General features: G+C 37.2%; 2 long non-coding RNA genes across 4 annotated transcripts; both read left to right on the top strand.

Annotated features, from left to right (window-relative positions):
- Window positions 1-1,492: 1,492 nt before the first annotated feature.
- LOC131228972 (uncharacterized) lies at window positions 1,493-2,260 on the top strand. Its single transcript, XR_009163109.1, has 2 exons — window positions 1,493-1,872; window positions 2,075-2,260. It is a non-coding gene; the product is annotated as an uncharacterized LOC131228972 (long non-coding RNA).
- A 2,391-nt stretch (window positions 2,261-4,651) lies between these two features.
- Window positions 4,652-5,942, top strand: LOC131229069 (uncharacterized). 3 transcript variants are annotated; one of them, XR_009163159.1, is made up of 4 exons: window positions 4,652-4,853; window positions 4,978-5,082; window positions 5,171-5,374; window positions 5,507-5,938. It is a non-coding gene; the product is annotated as an uncharacterized LOC131229069 (long non-coding RNA). The 3 variants fall into 3 exon arrangements; XR_009163158.1 differs by lacking the exon at window positions 4,652-4,853 and having other exon boundaries at window positions 4,860-5,082; window positions 5,507-5,648; window positions 5,788-5,935; XR_009163157.1 differs by lacking the exon at window positions 4,652-4,853 and having other exon boundaries at window positions 4,860-5,082; window positions 5,507-5,942.
- Window positions 5,943-8,234: the final 2,292 nt, after the last annotated feature.

The raw sequence follows: 8,234 nt of genomic DNA, 5'->3' as shown, positions 1-8,234 counted from the left end.
GAGGCGAAAGGTCTACTTTTTAACCTTAGTTGCATAGGAACCAAGGCGAAAAGTCTATTTTTTTAGCCTCGGTTACACAGGAATAGCCTCAGTTGCATAAGAACCCTGGCGAAAAGTCTACATTTTAACCTCAGTTGCATAGTAGCCGAGGCCAAAAGTCTACTTTTTAGCCTCTATTGCATAAGAACCGAGGCCAAAAGTCTACATTTAAGAATATTTTTTAAAAAATTGAGAATATTGAAAGAATTAATAATTTTAAAATTTTTTGACAATTGTGAAAAAATTGAGAGTTTTGAAAAAGATTTGAATTTTGAATTTTTTTAAGAACTTAAGAATTTTTTAAATTTTTAAGAACTTCTAAAAAATTAAGATTTTTTTTTGAAAAATTAAGAATAAAAAAATGATAATTATGAAAAAGTATGAATTTTTTTTTAAATTGAGAATTTTAAAAAAATTAAAAAATTTGAAAATCTTTGAAATTTTTGGAAAAAAAATAAGAATTTTGAACTTGAGAATCTTGAAAAAAATTAGAAATTTTTTTTAAATTGAGAATTTTCAAATAATTGAAAATTTTGAAAAAAAATTAAAAAAGTTGAAATGAAATCGGACTTCTTAGCCTTAGTTGCATAGGAACCGAGGCCAAACGTCTGCTTTTTAGCCTCGGTATTATAGGAACCGAGGCCAAAAGTCTAATTCCGAAATATAAATTTGCAGGTGCACCGCTTTTTCCCCGACTCGAGTGAGAGAGATCTTCGTTCTCTTTCTAGGGTTTCCCTTGGGATTTTCACACCTCGATCGTCCATCCTTTTTTTTTCATAGAAAACCCTAGCTCCGGCTCCTCTTCCTATACTGAGATTCTCCAACGCCGCCGCCTGGTGCAGTTTCCACCGAAGCAGCTAAAGCAGGACCCTTCCATGGCAGCGGAATCCGTTGCTCCGACTATAAGAGACCTCCCGCCAGAGGTCTTTGGGACGGAGACTCCGCCGGAAAAGCCCCGGGGTCGGGTTCTCCCATCCAGATGTTCAGCAGATGGCGATGCTGGAGCTTGGACCCTCTCGAGCATAATGCAAAAATTATCCAAGGGAGATGAACTTGAAAGCTCGCATGATCGATATGAATTTTCATTTCTTTAGTCGGTGATAGGGTTTCTGCTTTGAGACGATTGTAGATTTAGCGTTTCTGAAGGTTTGTGATTGTTTATGAGGGTTCATACATGCTGTTGAATTCGAATTTGAGTGCGAATTACAAAAATAGGAATTCGTTTTAAATCTAGATTGTTAATGTTGTTAGTTTGTTCACGCCAATTTGATAGCACCGATTTGGGGTATGTCTGTTCTCGCTGAAAACATGGAGGACAAAATCGACTGGCCTCTAGAACGGTCCAAGGCCTATTTCTAATTATAAAATAAATAGGCCAATATAGAGTGAGCTCTGTTCAATCCAAATCAGATAGTTAGGTTTTTTTAATAACTGTTTTCTTAGAAATCCTCTGCTTGGAGTGAATTTGGAGAAAAATGTGGCTTTAAAGCAGGATGCAACCCACGGTAGCATTTCAAATCCCAACTATATATTTGGAGTGGATCCACATCAAGCCTCATTTGTTTCAGAGAAGAAAAAACCCATGTTTCTTTCTAAGAAATGGAGAAATCTTCTTTGCAGGTGTAATGCTTGCACAGAATTCTATGTCCAAAAGGGCATTGGCTATCTAATTGATGAGGACTCAATTGAGGAATATGAAAAGGTGGCAAAGGAAAAGAGGAAGGAGAAATTAGAGCAACAAGAAGGAGTGGAGTTAAATTTTCTCAGCAAACTTGGTCATGTCCAAAAGATTGAGATTCTGAATGGCATTGCTGACATGAAGAATGAGCTCAGGTCCTTCATGGTATGGGTTCTATGTTCCGAATTTCCTATTTTTATATGTGATTTTGTCTGTAATTCTGAATTCTTATTTTAAAGGGGCTACTATAGGGGAGGGCCACAAATTTCATTTTCTTTCATCTAAAATTTCTTTTTTATCAGTTTATGGTTTAGAGTGCATTTGGTTGCATCAAATATCATGAAATTTCATGATTAGGTGCAATCAAATGCACAGCTAGTGAGAAAAGGGAAGTGCCATTTTTAGGTCTTCCATTTAATTAGTATTGAGAGTTTGCAGAGTTTTAGATCATAAGGATTTGAAATCAGTGTTGATATTACTTCAGATTACAGGTAATGCACTTACATCTTTTTGAAAATTTTATATCTGGTGCTATTTGTTAGGGTTTTATAGGGGTGGGCCTCATATTAGTAGCTTAGGATGCTTATGAGTGTGAGGGTGTTGAATCTGCTGGTTTTGCATTGGTCTGATGAAAACAGATGAGCTCTTGCCTTTACTTGACATCTTATTTATTTGTATAAAAATCAGGGGCTATCTTTCATGAATTTTCTCAATTGTTTGCTTGTAGATACTAATAAGAGTGTTAGGAAAGAAACCAATGCAAGAAGAAAGAACACAACAAAGATCTACATATGATAAAAAGGACTAAAAAAATCAAAAAGAGGCCAACACCTGCAAGCTGCATCCCTTTTCTGAAGTATTCAGACCCTCTTTCTCAGCAGACTTGCTTGAAAAGATCCATGGAAAACCATTTTTTTGTATTGTTTATTATGATGAAAATGCTTTCTTTCAGTTTCTTTTGTTTCATAGAACAAAGGTATATTTCGGCAGTGGGTGATCCAGGCATGAGAAGAGATGGATTGAGAGTGGCATTTGAAGGCTGGAATTTTTGCAATGAAGTTGGCAATGAAATTCCTAAGATGGGAAGTCCTAGAGCAGTTGACTGTTTTGATTTCTTAAGTAAGCTCAAACAAACATTTATGGTTTCAAAAATGTATTTCAAGCTCAAAACCAATAGAGAAAAATCTTCATGGTTTTTGTCTATGACTCAATACTGCATTTCAACATCCCAATAAACAGATCAAAAAAAAAAGAAAAAAAAAAAAAGAACTAGTCTCTTTCTGTGATGTCAAAACTGCATTTTAAACTCACAAACAACATGCATGGAAAAAAAATCCTATGGGTTCTTTACCAATTTCAAAACCGCATTTTAAGTCCAAAACAGATGGATGATGGAACTTTCCTATTTCCTAGGATTTCAAAACTGAAAATGGAATGCAAAGAAAATTCTTTGTTGGTTTCTTTCAATGATTTTATAATTGCATTTAAACATACAAAAGAAGCAATCTTCATGGGTTTCTTTCTACGACTTCAGAACTACATTTTAAGCCTAAAATAAACATGCAGAGAGAGTTTTTCATGGTGTTTTCTTCTTCATCTTCTTCTTTTTCTTCATATGCAATCCTCATCACAGTCTTTGTTTCTCTTTCGATTGAGCAGATAATTCTTTGGAGCATAAAGTAACAGAAGAACAGAACAAACTTGGGGTAGGAAAATCATTCCCAGGTTTGAACCCAAAGGCTCTCAACAATCCAGACCTTAATGTGAACATTTGAGATAGCTGTTCTTAAGGGAAAACCCCGACACATTAATCAGATACACTGCATTTTTACATACATGTATGGGTCATGCAGTTCAAACTTGGCATGCTGACATTTAGTCAATTCATTTGCATAGGATGTCTTTTATATTCATGATACATTGTTACTGGATTCCATGTTCAGCATTTGTGATTTTGTTGCCTAATCATTTAACTCTTGTTAGCTATGAGTAAAGAGAAAAAAGTAACTCCATCATTTTAGCTTTTATACAGTCATATTATAGAAAGAAAGAAAAGAAAAACTTATTGTGACCCACTTGTAATTCATATCATGATGCTTCTGCCAATTTTTTATGCACTCTCTGAAGATAGCAATTGTGTTGTTTCTTTTTTCCTTGAAATTTCATTCATTTATTTATTTTATTAATTTCTTCTTCCTCGTCTTCTTATGTCTACTACTGATAATGCAATCATATTGGTGCATGTCATAATCTCAACGAAGGGCTTCTTCTGTGCCAGAAACAATGTTTGGTAGATGATTATGCTTGAAGGTGCAAAGGCAACAACAGAAACTGTAGATGCTCTGAGGACAGGAGCATCAGCAATGAAGTCTATCCAGATCTCTTTGTAAGTTAAATCCTCACCATCAAAATTCTAAACACCCATATCACAAATAGTAACTGGCTATGGCATCTGATCTGAATTCTCTCTGTTATTTGTTCTTATCACACCAAATTCACCAAAAGCAGGAGCAATCTTTTTACCTCAATATCTCGAAATATTCATGTATGCACCGTAGTTTTGTTGTTGCATATTGTTAAACATACCTGGAGCAGTCTATATCCAGAAGAGCCATATGAGCTTGCTTTCAACATTACTTTCTCAGAAGGTAGTGCTGTTAGAAGGCAGAGCGTCTTCTTTTATCAGGTAACTCATGCATTTTGAGTCTTCCCTTTAATATACTAACAGCTCATGTTGTGTTTTTTTTTTTTTTTTTTGTCACAGTTATGATTGTTAGAGACAAACCCTCTTGTGTGCCTTCAAGTCTTGTATCCTCCATAATCATTTATTTAGGACACTTGCAATAGTTCACAGACTGTTGTGCCTACTATTGCTCCTGCAGTAGTTGGAGAGCGGAGGATATTTTTAGGTCCTGGAGCAAGTTGTGCCGGCCTTGCTGCACATCTAGAACTAGGATATCACCAAGCAAGGGACACTGTGTGTGCCAACAATGGTATAAAGGTTCTTTTGCATCTTCTCCATCCTAGGATATTTACACCTCCAGCTTCTCTTGACTGCCTACGCGCTCTAGCATGCCGAGTCCTGATTGGTTTAGCCAGAGACAATACAATTGAACACATATTAACAAAACTTTAGGTGAGCGACCATTGTATCTTTTGATGATCTTAGTTAATGTAGCTTACTCAGTCACGAATTAAAGTTTTTGTGTATAGTTTTTCTAACAGTATGTTGCTGTGTTTGCATTGTCTACTTTGTGTAGTGTGACTTGCATCCTAATATGGGCCACGTATAATCAGAATCCTTCCTATCCTCAGTGCAAGCATCTGTTTCAGTTTCTCAGTGTTCATCGATCACCAGATGGAAGGTATATGATGGCCCTGTTTGTAAATATCTTTCAATATTTACCAATTCCTAAACTCGATACTAATAACAAACCCCTGTTGATTGAGAAGGTGTTCCTATCAATTTTAGAGAAGTTCTTCTCTAAGTTTCTGAACTTGCCTGATGTAAATAGGAGGTTGAGGAAGATCATCTCCATCCTCTCAAGCGACCAGCCTCCCTGCCCTCAGCTGTATCTGTACAGCACGGCTGACAAGGTCATTCCAGCTTGGTCGGCAGAGTCTTTTATTCAGGAGGAGAAGAAATCTGGGAGAAAGGTATGGTGAATCATACCTAGGCCAAAATGGGACTAACCAAGATATGTTTTCTGAATTCTTTACTTTTTCAATTGCATTATTAATATAGCTACACTTTCTATTTCTTGTTATGACTACTACATCAATTTGCAGGTGAAACCGAATGCAATGGTTAAGGACACAGCATTCTTGGGGGCATCGCTCTCTGATCATCTCAAACCTGACTTCAATCCTTTTATCATGAAGAAACCCCAAATTGAAACTAATACAAAATTGGATTAGTCCCATCTTGTAGGTAAGTGGTTGGTCAATCATTTGTTGTCTTGCTCAGGCCTTGACAAATGAATGGGCTAGGTTGCAGGGCCTGCTATGCATCCATACACATCCATATGCATTTCCTTTCTTGTTTGAGAGTTTCATTTCATGTCTTGCAGCCAACAGGCTAGAGCTACCTGTTGAGGTTGCAAGGGCCTGCTACGCATAATTTAAATGGAGAATGCTGGTAGAGGCAATGATGACGTTGGCCTGGAAGCAGCAAAAGATGGACAGGCAGTGTTATCTCAGGATCAGCCAAGCACGACGGCACCGGTGATGACAGGCACGACCATAACTTTATATTATTTGTGGAACTTAATGTTGTAAAACAGTTTGATTGATTTAAAGTAGTTAAACTCTAAATAGACGGTTATTAACTATTTTATTGGTATTGTGGCTTTCATGATTGATTGTTTCATGGGTGGACTGAATAAATATTTTTTTTAAAAAAAACATTTTTAACCTCAATTTGTAACCGAGGCTTGAATTTAGCCTCGGTTGTTGATAACTAAGGCTGAAATTCCCGTAGCTAAAGACTTTAGCCTCGGTTGTTGAGAACCGAGGTTAAAAATAGATTTAGCTTCGGTTAGAGGCAATTGAGGCTAAAATTTGGATTTAGTCTTAGTTGAAAACAAAGGAGGCTAAAATTTTAATTTAGCTTCATTTCGAAAAAATTGAAGCTAAAAAGGTTTTTGGCCTCACTTGAAGAACCGAGGCTATAAAAGTCATTTTAGCTTTGGTTGCTAAAACTAAGGCTAAAGCCTTTAGCCACAGGGGTTTCAACCTCGGTTTGGATAACTGAGGCAAAACTGAGGCTAAAGGCTTTAGCCTCAGTTTTTAACCTTTTTAGCCACAGTTTTGAACCGAGGCTAAAACCCCCTTTTCTTGTAGTGAACATGAAAGTATAGAAAAACTTTGATACTTTGCAGAGTGCATTGGATGATACACATGCACTTTTAAATTATTTAGAAATTGCTCATGTGGTATATAAGTAGTCAAATCAAACCGTCCAAATTATGGTAAATAGTTTAGATGTGTCATGAGCCAAAGATTAAGCTCATTTCATTACATGACAGTTTATGCGGTTAAAAATGAAAAATGAGTGACCAAGGATCAGAGGTTAGGATTGTTCAAGCAATCTAATATTGGGATTGTGACCTGGAGATATTGGGATAGACAATCTAATTCGTTTATTTGAGTTGATACATGCCAAGTGTATAACTTCTGAGTGCCTGCATATATATCAAGGGCATACAACTGCCTGAGTATAGAATGCAGCTCCTCATGACGATGCTGTTTACAATCCACCGATGTTTAAGGGGACGCGGATTCGACGGGAAGTTAGGTGGGACCCACCGTGACGTTGATGTGAAATCCACTACGTCTATCAGTTTTGCAAGATTATTTTAGTTGATGGGTTCAAAAAAATGATCTAAATCCAAAACTAAGTGATAAATTCCTATTGTTGAAACCTTCTTAGGGTCTACTGTGTTGTTTATATACCATCCGTACCATTCATGAAGTAATTCCTACCAGGATGAGCTCATGACATAAAAATTATCCTGATTCAAATCTTCTGTGCCCACGCGTGTTTCAACGGTGGAAATTCAATCCTATGCTGTGTGGTGCATATGAAATTAATTTTGATTTCGGTCAGTTCTGAGTCTAGGTCCAAAAATGATCTTGTAAGACTGATGGACGTGACGATTTCTCATAAACATCACGGTGGGCCCCACCTAACTTCCCGTTGTTGCAGGAAGTCTGCGAAAGCCTTTGACAGGAAATCGGCGTCCTGGTTAAATGAGTTGTTGGTTTGATACTCTTCGCAGATACGACGCTTGATAAATGGCCACTCAGAACTTGTACAGCTAACATGGATTCCAGCACATTGAAAGGATAAATTACTGAATAATCCATGGTCCTAAAATCAGTTCTAACCTATGATTCATCCACACATTCTTCATTGTCAAGCGTCCAATAAATGCCCAGGCAATCCAATCCTCAGATAATCGAGAAAGCATAATGTATGGTTTACGGTGCATCTTGATTGAAACCTATATTTTGGACTGTATAACATGACTAATTTACATGTGGACTATGCAATATCAAGTGCCTGCGTATCAATTACACAATCTCGCAAGGTACCAAAGCTACTCTTGAAATAAAAAGGGATTTTGACTGTACTAAGCTCGAAGTTTAGGCAAGTTACCTAACGAGATTCAACCTTTAAAATATTCTAAAAGTAGCCTTCTGACAAGCTTCCGTAAATTACTTAGACCAAAATGCCCCTCTCCTTGGTTTAGAAGTCGTACGGTCCTAGAGAGATGGAATGGTTACTCTCCCGAGAAAGTGACGAATTGGCTACTCCCCTTTGCCACCAGGCAATGGCTGGTGCTCGGTGCTCAATGGGCCCCACCATGATGTATGTGTTTTATTCATGCCATCCATAATCCATGACGTCCATAATCTATGTCGCCCATCCTTTTTGCCGTGTCATTTTAGAGGTAAGGCATCCATGCCGTCCATAATCCATGCCATGTCATTTTAGGAGTAAGGCATCTATGTC

This window comes from Magnolia sinica, chromosome 16, assembly GCF_029962835.1.
Source record: "Magnolia sinica isolate HGM2019 chromosome 16, MsV1, whole genome shotgun sequence".
Lineage (NCBI taxonomy): Eukaryota > Viridiplantae > Streptophyta > Magnoliopsida > Magnoliales > Magnoliaceae > Magnolia > Magnolia sinica.
Note: the sequence above shows the minus strand (reverse complement) of the source record. Positions and strands in the feature narration are given on the sequence as shown.